Source organism: Bombina bombina, chromosome 3 (assembly GCF_027579735.1).
Source record: "Bombina bombina isolate aBomBom1 chromosome 3, aBomBom1.pri, whole genome shotgun sequence".
NCBI classification, from domain to species: Eukaryota; Metazoa; Chordata; class Amphibia; order Anura; family Bombinatoridae; genus Bombina; species Bombina bombina.
In genome coordinates, this window is record NC_069501.1 from 1,082,401,570 (window position 1) to 1,082,414,801 (window position 13,232).

The following is a 13,232-nucleotide window of genomic DNA, read 5'->3' on the forward strand; positions in this document are numbered from 1 at the left end:
TACAAAAGGAATGTTGTGTCAATGTAGTCTCTAGTGATATAAAATTACTGATATTGCAATGACATTGTCTGCTCTCACTGCGCATAATATTCGCTAAAGCATTTAGAGACTCACTAATGCTTTTCATATAAACATTATTTTGTTGTACAGAGTCATTTATTGTCAATAAGATGTTATTTTGCTGTTAAATTTATTCCTTCACCTCTTGCATAGTATTATTCATTGTTTCTAGTTTTTAATGGAACAAATAATTGTGTTGGACTAATTTAAAGCAAAATTCACCTGCACCCTTATAAAACTCAATATCCTCTGGGTTGATTTCTGCCTCCCTTGTTAAGGAGTTAACTTCTGCAAACATATAATTGTAGGTTCCTCATTATTTTGAATGGAAATCTCCTCCCCCTGCTCAATGGTATAGCAATAGAGGCCTGGGAGTGGTCTAAAACATCATTTATTGCAATTTCACTTTGCAATGATATTGGGATGGAGAAATATGCACTTTCCTCTGTTAATGTCGTTTGATTCATTCTCTTCCAAATATGTGGTTTATTCTCCTCTGGCACTGTTACACTCTGTATTTGTGGCACAATAAATACAACTAAAGAGAGAATTATGTTAATAATATAGGGTTAGATTACAAGTGGCGCGCTAACTGTAGCACAAGCAATATTGGGTATTTTTTGGCTCTTTGCTCATGACGGAAATATTGTGCATGTCACAAGTTGAAAGTAAAGGTGTTTGCTTGAGCGCAATCAAATTTAACATGCGTCTGTTTAGCGCAACCGTGCAGTTAACACTCTCTGCTTAAAAATATTTTTTTAAAAAGTAATAAGGGCTAGAAGATATGAGGTCTCAAGTGTTACATAGAGATACATACATATCTTTCTATCTATCTATCTATCTATTTATCTATCTATCTATAATCCAAAGTAAAGCCAGCACTCTCCAGTTTTATTGAAAACATGTTCCTTTAATATCCACTGTGAGGTTTCGGGGTTTCACCCCCGTCTTCAGACCATTACAACAACAATAATATTACAAATTATACTTATATAGCATACTCACCACCTAAGTGATCCTATTAACCTCTATCTTCCGTATGTGAATTTGAGCATGGTGCTGGGCACAGTGCATGCATCACTAACGGGCGCCGCCCATTGCCTAGCAACATGCCGCAACAATACATTTCCTATAAAAACAATATATACATACGCTCGATCAATTACAGGGAGTGCAGAATTATTAGGCAAATGAGTATTTTGACCACATCATTCTCTTTATGCATGTTGTCTTACTCCAAGCTGTATAGGCTCGAAAGCCTACTACCAATTAAGCATATTAGGTGATGTGCATCTCTGTAATGAGAAGGGGTGTGGTCTAATGACATCAACACCCTATATCAGGTGTGCATAATTATTAGGCAACTTCCTTTCCTTTGGCAAAATGGGTCAAAAGAAGGACTTGACAGGCTCAGAAAAGTCAAAAATAGTGAGATATCTTGCAGAGGGATGCAGCACTCTTAAAATTGCAAAGCTTCTGAAGCGTGATCATCGAACAATCAAGCGTTTCATTCAAAATAGTCAACAGGGTCGCAAGAAGCGTGTGGAAAAACCAAGGCGCAAAATAACTGCCCATGAACTGAGAAAAGTCAAGCATGCAGCTGCCAAGATGCCACTTGCCACCAGTTTGGCCATATTTCAGAGCTGCAACATCACTGGAGTGCCCAAAAGCACAAGGTGTGCAATACTCAGACACATGGCCAAGGTAAGAAAGGCTGAAAGACGACCACCACTGAACAAGACACACAAGCTGAAACGTCAAGAAATATCTCAAGACTGATTTTTCTAAGGTTTTATGGACTGATGAAATGAGAGTGAGTCTTGATGGGCCAGATGGATGGGCCCGTGGCTGGATTGGTAAAGGGCAGAGAGCTCCAGTCCGACTCAGACGCCAGCAAGATGGAGGTGGAGTACTGGTTTGGGCTGGTATCATCAAAGATGAGCTTGTGGAGCCTTTTCGGGTTGAGGATGGAGTCAAGCTCAACTCCCAGTCCTACTGCCAGTTTCTGGAAGACACCTTCTTCAAGCAGTGGTACAGGAAGAAGTCTGCATCCTTCAAGAAAAACATGATTTTCATGCAGGACAATGCTCCATCACACGCGTCCAAGTACTCCACAGCGTGGCTGTCAAGAAAGGGTATAAAAGAAGAAAATCTAATGACATGGCCTCCTTGTTCACCTGATCTGAACCCCATTGAGAACCTGTGGTCCATCATCAAATGTGAGATTTACAAGGAGGGAAAACAGTACACCTCTCTGAACAGTGTCTGGGAGGCTGTGGTTGCTGCTGCACGCAATGTTGATGGTGAACAGATCAAAACACTGACAGAATCCATGGATGGCAGGCTTTTGAGTGTCCTTGCAAAGAAAGGTGGCTATATTGGTCACTGATTTGTTTTTGTTTTGTTTTTGAATGTCAGAAATGTATATTTGTGAATGTTGAGATGTTATATTGGTTTCACTGGTAAAAATAAATAATTGAAATGGGTATATATTTGTTTTTTGTTAAGTTGCCTAATAATTATGCACAGTAATAGTCACCTGCACACACAGATATCCCCCTAAAATAGCTATAACTAAAAACAAACTAAAAACTACTTCCAAAACTATTCAGCTTTGATATTAATGAGTTTTTTGGGTTCATTGAGAACATGGTTGTTGTTCAATAATAAAATTAATCCTCAAAAATACAACTTGCCTAATAATTCTGCACTCCCTGTACAGTAATGACTCCTACTTTACCCAATGGTAACTAGGCTAATCGCGAGCAAGATGATAGAACCTAACAGTTGATAAACCATGTAACACACACACACACATATATATATATATATATATATGTATATATATACATATGTACATATATATATATATATATATATATATATATATACACTCTCCTTCTGTCAATTCTCATGACTGCATATCTGGCATTTCCTCCTGGATGGCATCCCAACACATAAAAATAAACATGTCCAAGACCGAACTACTTCTAATCCCCCCCTCTAACTCTTCTCCAGTTTCTAATTTTTCCATCACTGTTAGCGGCAGCACTATCTCCCCAAGTCCACTTATATCATTCTCACCTTTGCAGTCCCTACCTCCTGTTTCCCATCCTCCTACCCATCTAGATTGTAAGTTCCCATGGGAATAGGACCCTCAATTCCCCCTGTATTTGTCTGTAAAATTTTGTCTTTTATTGTATTGTTTCTCCGTTGTACTTTTATCCTTGAACCCATGGGCAGCACTGCGGAATCTGTTGCCGCTTTATAAATAAAGAATAATAATAAAGAATAATATGCGTATATATATATATATATATATATATATATATATATATATATGGCTGTATGAATTATCGAAGCACTTTTTACGTAACTAAGTATGACTAACTATGACTCACTCTCATTACTAATTGTGTATTATAATGAGCTATATACAGGAACCTGGCAACTAATATTCAGCCGACTTAGATTTAAATTGAAACATTTATACAATACTAGATAGATAGGTGTATGCCTTATGCTTCTATACCATAGTTTTCAGTTGCTACATACATTTTACAATGAATCTAAACAGTCCGAATGTTACCTATGGGCTTACCTATGGGCTTTAATGAACAAAAGGTGATATTCTACCAAACCTATTTTATAAATTGTGATTAGTAAGTGCTGTTCGCATAGGATGGGGCCACACTGGACCCCATCGCTGTGCACATCAGTTGCAAGTAAAACTGTTGCTTTAATCTGAAATAGTTGCTCCTCAAATCATCTCCAGTTTGTCCAGAAAGAATTCCAGTGGTGGCCCTTTATAGGGATACATTATTAGTTGTCTCCTTACCGCTGCTAACTCTTCCTGGTGGGTAATAACGGTGTACAGGCTAGTGTCATTAACCAAACATTATCACCTTCTACATCCAGTCCCCTTAAAGACATAATAACATGACTTGAGTTTTTGACATAAGAGTCCATGTGTTGCACAAGCGCCGTAGTAGCAGACTCTCTATATACATTTCTAAGGATTGGAGTATTGAGTTCACTGCCGAAACGATCGGTCGGCCAGTAGGTTTTTTCAGATCTTTGGCAGTGTATAAAATGCAGGTGTTCTTGGATAATCCATTTTCATGAAACTGAATGTTTGCTGATCAATCCAATTATCTGTCAATTTTAAAGTTGGGTCCCTAGGGAGTTTTGAATATACAGTAGATTAGTATCACTTAGTTGTGACAGGATATCTTCTCAGTAAAATGAGAGAGAAAGAGAGAGAGAGACAGAGAGAGCAATAAGGGGTTTATAGCGTAGTTTGCGCTCATCGGGCTTACCGCTAGTATTACGCTAGTATTAGTATTATTAGTAAACACGATCGCTTGAGCACTATTGCGATTTACACAACAATGATTACTGCGACTTCAGAGCTCTGATTAACTGTTTCGTGAACCAAAAAAGTGTCACAAAATATATTACAAAATATAGTTACACACATAACACTTATTTAAAAAAAATATTGCATAAAAAGTTATAAGGGCTCAAAGGCAGGCAAAGGGCTTTAACATTGAGATACATACATATACAGTATCTCACAAAAGTGAGTACACCCCTCACATTTTTGTAAATATTTTATTATATATTTTCATATGACAACACTGAAGAAATGACACTTTGCTACAATGTAAAGTAGTGAGTGTACAGCCTGTACAACAGTGTAAATTTGCTATCCCCTCAAAATAACTCAACACACAGCCATTAATGGCTAAACCGTTGTACACCCTTAAGTGGAAATGTCCAAATTGGGCCAAATTCTGAAAAAAAGAATTGTTGCTCTACATAAAGATGGCCTAGGCTATAAAAGGATTGCCAAGACCCTGAAACTGAGCTGCAGCACGGTGGGCAAGACCATATGGCGGTTTCACGGGACAGTTTCTTCTCAGAACATGCATTGCCATGGTCGACCAAAGAAGTTGAGTGCACGTGCTCAGCTTCATATCCAGAGGCTGTGTTTGGGAAATAGACGTATGTGTGCTGTCAGTATTGCTGCAGAGGTTGAAGGGGTGGGGTGTCAGCCTGTCAGTGCTCAGACCATACGCTGCACACTGCATCAAATTGGTCTAGATGGCTGTTGTCCCAGAAGGAAGCCTCTTCTAAAGATGATGCACAAGAAAGCTTGCAAACAGTTTGCTAAAGACAAGTAGACTAAGGACATGGATAACTGTAACCATGTCCTGTGGTCCGATGAGACCAAGATAAACTTATTTGGTTCAGATGGTGTCAATCATGTGTGGCGGCAACCAGGTGAGGAGTACAAAGACAAGTGTGTCTTGCCTACAGTCAAGCATGGTGGTGGGAGTGTCATGGTCTGGGCCTGCATGAGTGTTGCCTGCACTGGGGAGCTACAGTTCATTGAGGGAACCATGAATGCCAACATGTACTGTAACATACTGAAGCAGAGCATGATCCCCTCCCTTCGGAGACTGAGCCGCAGGGCAGTATTTCCAACATGATAATGACCCCAAACACACCTCCAAGACGACCACTGCCTTGCTAGAGAAGCTGAGGGTAAAGGTGATGGACTGGCCAAGCATGTCTCCACACCTAAACCCTATTGAGCATCTGTGGGGCATCCTGAAATGAAAGGTGGGGGAGCGCAAGGTCTCTAACATCCACCAGCTCCGTGATGTCATCATGGAGGAGTGGAAGAACACTCCAGTGGCAAACTGTGAAGCTCTGGTGAACTCCATGCCCAAGAGGGTTAAGGTAGTGCTGGAAAATAATTGTAGCCACACAAAATATTGACACTTTGGGCCCAATTTGGACATTTCCACTTAGGGGTGTACTCACTTTTGTTGCCAACGGTTTAGACATTAATGGCTGTGTGTTGAGAACTCCATGCCCAAGAGGGTTAAGGTACTGCTGGAAAATAATGGTGGCCACACAAAATATTGACACTTTGGACCCAATTTGGACATTTCCACTTTTTGCCAACAGTTTAGACATTAATGGCTGTGTGTTGAGTTATTTTGAGGGGACAGCAAATTTACACTGTTGTACACTCACTACTTTACAATGTACACTCACTACTTTACATTGTAGCAAAGTGTCATTTCTTCAGTGTTGTCACATAAAAATATATAATAAAATATTTACAAGAATGTGAGGAGTGTACTCACTTTTGTGAGATACTGTACATGTCTAAATATGTATATGTATGTATTTATATTTATATCTATGTGTATACATATGTATTTATGTGTATATATGTATTTATACACATATAAACACATAAATACATATGTATACATATATAGACAGAAACATATAAGCATATTTGAGCCCTTTGTCGTTAAATAGATGAAAACATGAAAAATCATATTTATGCAATATTCATTTTTAACAAAGGTTTTAACTATGTATTTACTGTAAATATTTCACATTCCAATGTTCTGCACATAGGTGAATATGTTCTAAATATTTATAAATAGATATTCCTATATATATATATATATATATATATATATATATATAGATATATATATATATATATATATATATATATATATATATATATATATTGTACCAACGCATGCCATATTCTAAGTTCGGCTTTTTGTCCTCGTTGGATTAGTACACAAGCGTACATAGTTTATTTTCAACTCAAAATACGAGCGCAACCCCGACCAGCGCTAAAAGCTTACTTCTAGTGCAATTACGCTCTAGCGGGATCATTAATTAGCAATTCACTTGTAATCTGGCCCTTTATATCGGCATATTCACAATTTGCAACATTTAAAAAAAATGAATTTTAAATTTATATAAAATAAAAAATCTACAAATTTAGCTGTTATATGACACTAGACACAATTAGAGGTGGTATATCTTAAAATTAAGGTTAATTAATTCTGTATGTTTGAGATTTGTCTTTACTGATAAAATGAAATACTTACCATATTACAATAGTGATGAGAATTAATACATTTGGTAACATCTTTTCCATTGACAAATGCAGAATGTCTGAGTACGCTTCTAATTAAACATAATTTATATGGTGTGATTTAAAAAAAAAAAAGTCACATTCATATTCTAGTTCTATTCTAGTTCTAAATAACATTTTTTTACATAAACTTATATATATATATACATATTGTAATGTCTTATGTTTACTAAACTGTTTTTCTACATTTTTTGAGAAAATGTAAACATAAATTAAACTTACGTCATCATTTTAAGGCATGGAAATCTCAAACAACAACATCTATACATGGATGAAAAACGTGATTTAAATGACTGATATAAAAACATGTGCTGGTAAATCTTTTATTTTTTTATATTATTTAATGATAATTATACGCTCCGGAGTGCTCTGTTCTAATCAGCGCCTCGGGTGCCGCATCTGCCTCTGGGAACCTAACCATGGGTCACAGCCCGCACGTCTTGTAATTCTCTGTCTGGGAAATTATCTATCTATCAAATCTATCTATTTATATATCTATTTATTGAATCTATATATCAAATTTATCTATCATCTATTGCATCTATTTATCTATCTAAGCTATCTATCAAATCTATCTATCTATTTACCTATCTCATGGCCGGACTGTTATCTGACAGTCACTTGTGTGTCGGACTATTATCCGTCGGCCAAATGTCTGTCGGCCAAATGTCTGTTGGCTAACAGTCCGGCCACGGAGAGAGACAACATTTAAATGACATGCCCAATAATCAGCTAGATTACAAGTGGCGCACTATTTAGCGTTTCCACTCGAGCATAAACATTTCAAGAATCTAATCTAATAGTAATTTTTTTGCGTGGGTGGTTTACCACTCGTATTACAAGTTGAAAGTAAAATTTTTGCTTACAAGTGAAACCCGATGTGTGCTAACTAACGCCTAGATTTAGAGTTTTGTCGGTAAAGACCCGCGGTGCTAACAAGGCTTTTTTTTCCAGCGCACCCTTAAGACAACGCTGGTATTTAGAGTTGTCTGAATGGCTGCGTTAGCCTCAGAAAAGGGAGCGTTGAGCATAATTTAGCTCCACTTCAACCCTCAATACCAGCGTTGCCTACGGTAGCGGTAAGCTGGAAAAATGTGCTTGTGCACGATATCCCCATAGGAAACAATGGGGCTGAGCTGGCTGAAAAAAAGCCTATCACCTGCAAAAAAGCAGCGTTCAGCTCCTAACGCAGCCCCATTGTTTTCTATGGGGAAACACTCGCTAAGTCTACACCTAACACCCTAACATGAACCCAGAGTCTAAACACCCCTAACCTTACACTTATTAACCCCTAATCTGCCGCCCTCGCTGACACCTGCATTATACTATTAACCCCTAATCTGCCGCTCCGGACACCACCGCCACCTACATTATAGCTATGAACCCCTAATCTGCTGCCCCTAACATCGCCGACACCTATATTATATTTATTACCCCCTAATCTGCCCCCCCCAACGTCGCCGCCACCTACCTACACTTATTAACCCCTAATCTGCCGACTGGACCTTGCCGCCACTATAATAAATGTATTAACCCCTAAACCGCCGCACTCCCGCCTCGCAAACACTATAATAAATTGTATTAACCCCTAATCTGCCCTCCCTAACATCGCCGCCACCTACCTACAATTATTAACCCCTAATCTCCCGCCCCCAACGTCGCTGCTACTATTATAAAGTTATTAACCCCTAAAAGTCTAACCATAACACCCCCCTAACTTAAATATAATTTAAATTAATCTAAATAAATTTACTATAATTAAATAAATTATTCCTATTTAAAACTAAATACTTACCTATAAAATAAATCCAAATATTGCTACAATATAACTAATAGTTACATTGTAGCTATTTTAGGATTTATATTTATTTTACAGGCAACTTTGTATTTATTTTAACTAGGTACAATAGCTATTAAATAGTTAATAACTATTTAATAGCTACCTAGTTAAAATAATTACAAAATGACATGTAAAATAAATCCTAACCTATACAAATACACCTAACACTACACTATCAATAAATTAATTAAATAAATTAGCTACAATTATCTAAACTAAAATACAATTAAATAAACTAATCTATAATACAAAAAACAAACAAACACTAAATTACAGAAAATAAAAAAAATTACAAGAAGTTTAAACTAATTACACATAATCTAAGCCCCCTAATAAAATAAAAAAGCCCCCCAAAATAATAAAATGCCCTGCCCTATTCTAAATGACAAAGTAATCAGCTCTTTTACCTGTAAATAAAAATACACACCCCCCCCAACATTAAAACCCACCACCCAGATTCAGTATACGGCGGCGACCGTATGAAGAGGATGCTCTGCGCCGGATGTCTTCAGGATAGACCTGCTCGACGCGCCGCCGGAATGAAGATAGAAGATGCCGTCTGGATGAAGATGGAGCCACCTGGATGAAGATGGAGCCGCCAGGATGAAGATCTTTCAAGCGGGACTTCAACAACTGTAAGTGGATCTTTGGGGGTTAGTGTTAGGATTTGTAAAAACTTTTTTGGGTGTTTTTTTTTTTTAGTTTAGGGTTTGGGCTTTTCGTAAAAGAACTAAATGCCCTTTTCAGGGCAGTGCAAAAGAGCTAAATGCCCTTTTAAGGGCAATGCCCATACAAATGCCCTTTTAAGGGCAATGCCCATACAAATGCCCTTTTCAGGGCAATGGTTAGCTTAGTTTTTTTTAGATAGTTTTTTTATTTTGTGGGTTTGGGGGGGTGGGGTTTGTAATGCTATTGGGACTTTGTATTTTTTTTTCAGGTAAAAGAGCTGTTTAACTTAGGGCAATGCCCTACAAAAGGCCCTTTTAAGGGCTATTGGTAGTTTATTATAGATTAGGTTTTTTTTGGGTGGTGTTTTATTTTTTAAATGGGTATTAGAATAGGAATAATTTTTATTATTTTTAATAATTCGTTTGTTATTTTGTGTAATGTTTTTTGTTTTTGTTTTAGGATGGGTTTTTATTTTTAGATTAGGGGTTGGGCATTTCATAAAAGAGCTGAATGTCCTTTTAAGGGCAGGAAAAAGAGCTGAATGCTCTTTTAAGGGCAATGCCCATACAAATGCCCTTTACAGGGCAATTGCTAGATTAGGTTTTGCTTTATTTTTATTTTGGGGATTTGTGGGGGTGGGGGTTTGTATACTGTTAAGGGGTATTTTTTTAGTTTTGTAGCAAAAGAGCTGTTAACTTTAGGGCAGTGCCCTACAAAAGGCCCTTTTAAGGGCCCACAAAAAGGCCCTTTTAAGGGCCCTTGGTAATTTATTATAGTACAAAAGAGATTGGCCTTACAAGCGCTCAAGTAGTCAGTGTAACATGAAGCTTTTTTCAATAATAACAGATAGACCATGTCCTGGGGGAAAAGCATGTGTGTCACAATATAGGTAAAAAAACTTTCAGTACCTTGATGTTAGCATTCAGTGTAGTGATCTCCGTCCCCAGTGGAGTTACCTGCAGCCTCGTTCACAGCTGTATGGCTGTTCTGCTTCACTTCTTTTCGTCTCCAGTGTGTAGTAGCTACGCTACGTGTATACCTATCAGGCTCCACCTCCTCCTCCAAACAAACAAGTTATGAAGCCCTGCAAACTGCTTACAGACTTTCCTGTAGTCTGCCTAATAGCTTCAAAAACACATAAAAAAAAAGAAGAGTGCGGCGGGGCAAGAGGCTAAAACTTAAAACATAGCGTTTATTGCAAAAGAATAAGATTCAGCATACATCGATAAAAACATAAAGAGCCAGAGCAACAGCGGTCTTACGCGTTTCAGCTACTGCCTTACTCATAGACCGTGCTGCTACTGGCTACACAGCCTCCTTAAATGATGTTGATTGTTCATGACGTAACGGCATACATTTAAAATTTAACCCTATCATATATGTGCACCTGAAAGGACATAAGTATGGGGAAAATCCTGTAAATAAACAATTTATGTAGCACATAGCTAACTAAGGATTCTACACTAATTTTAGTGAAGACCATTACGTCCTATATCAGGAGCACAATATAGACTCAGAGTTTTACAAAAAAAGCGAAATGACATAGAAAGATATACATCCCATATCAAAAGGACCTATTCACATTATATATAAGGGAAAGGCTTATACTCAATTGAGAGTAAGGTTCCTTACAAATCTATTTAAATCTAGAATTGTTTCATATAGGTTGAAATCTGCTGATGGTACAAAACTGAGCCCATACCGTAAAACCCTCCGTTCTTCCTCATCTAATTCCGTGTCAGAAAGATTCAAAATTGTCAGATCTTGTATTTTTTCTTGTTTTTTTGTTGTGTTTGCACCGTCAATGTATACCTGTTTACTCTGGCCTCTTGTGTGGTCTCCTCCTCCTCTTAGGTTCCGCTGGTCCTTCTGAAAAACCTGGATATCTTTGTGTGGGTTTCCTACATGTGTTGTACATGGGGCCTGTAATTGATATTTATATTTGCCTCTTGGGGAGGTGGAAGCTCGCTTGATCTTAAAATTCCTCTACCACCCACTGCTCCTGCAATATGTTGATTACTATGACCCACATTAATTTTGTCCCCTCCTGTAACCAATGTGTGTGGTTTATCAAGAGCCCCCACTTCATGAGCTATGTATCCCATTCTTGGTGCCTCTAGTGGTATTGTAGAGCCTTTACTAGAGTATCTTCACCCGATTCCCCATCGGTATCTGAGAAGGTAACCTTCCTTCTATTCCTTCTTCCTCTCGATCTAGATCTGGAAGAACGTTGATTATTTTTTCCCTGTTTCCAGTTGTACACCGTGTCCCTCTCAAACTTGTGGAGTCAAATCAGACTATCCAGATTCACAGTTAGCATGGCATTTCAAGTTATACCATGATGGCAAGATTGATGAGTTAAAATGGCAAATTATAGAACAGGTCAGGACGACCTAGAAGGGGTGGGGACCATGATAAATATCTCTGCACCCCTGAGGCCTTTTGGATTTGTAAACTTAAAATCAGGGCACCGGATTGCATGAATATTCCAACAGACCTAATTAACTGTTTGCATTAGATATATCAATAATGATACATGAATTTCATAAAATTTTGTTTAAATCCAATCTTATTAGTACTTCACACATTCATTTAATATAACTCATTAAAACACATACGGCTAGATTACGAGTTTTGCGTTATGAGCGGCTCAGTACTAACTTGCAAGTTATTGTCACCGCTCACCTCCCTATAGCGCTGCTATTACAGGTTTGCAAAAACCCGGTGTTAGCAGGCAATATTGCAGCGTAAAGCTCCATTGAGCTCCATACCGCACTCCAATACCAGCGCTGCTTTGAGCTGTTTTTACGTGCTCATGCACGATTTCCCCATAGACATCAATGGGGAGAGCCAACTGAAAAAAAGCCTAACACCTGCAATAAAGGAGCGTAAAGCTCCGTAACGCAGCCCCATTGATTCCTATGGGGAAACAAAATGTATGTTTAAACCTAACACCCTAACATAAACCCCGAGTCTAAACACCCCTAATCTGCTGCCCCCAACATCGCCGCCACCTACATTACACTTATTAACCCCTAATCTGCTGCCCCCAACATCGCTGACACCTACATTATACTTATTAACTCCAAATCTGCTGCCCCAACATCGCTGCCACCTACAGTACACTTATTAACCCCTAATCTGCCACCCCTAACATCGCCGCCACCTACCTATATTTATTAACCCCTAATCTGCCACCCCCAATGTCGCCGCCACCTACATTAGTTATTAACCCCTAATCTGCCACCCCCGACTGTCATGAACACCTCAGTTCCACCTTAACTCAATCTGTTTCACTTCTCATACCACCTTATAATTCAATTATCAGCTTCAGAATTACTATAAAACCTCCTTTCTCCCATATACCTTTGCTGGTTTATTGAAGGTTACTACCCAAAGCCTCCAGCTCGCTCTACTCATTGCCTTGGACAAACTATCACTTGTACTGTGATCCTCTGTGACAAGCGTAACTTTATTCTCTTTGAATTCAAGCCGTGACGTCACCCGCTTTCAAGCTATGGCTCACGCCTACCTCCCGAAGTTACACTGAAGCCTCGCTCTCCAGCTCCATTCAGCATGACACGCTGCTCCAAGTGAAACCTGTCAGCCCTTTCCGGCTTATACGCAGCAGCTCACGCTGCACTAACAAACAACCACGCTAACGGATAGAGCCTGTGGAGA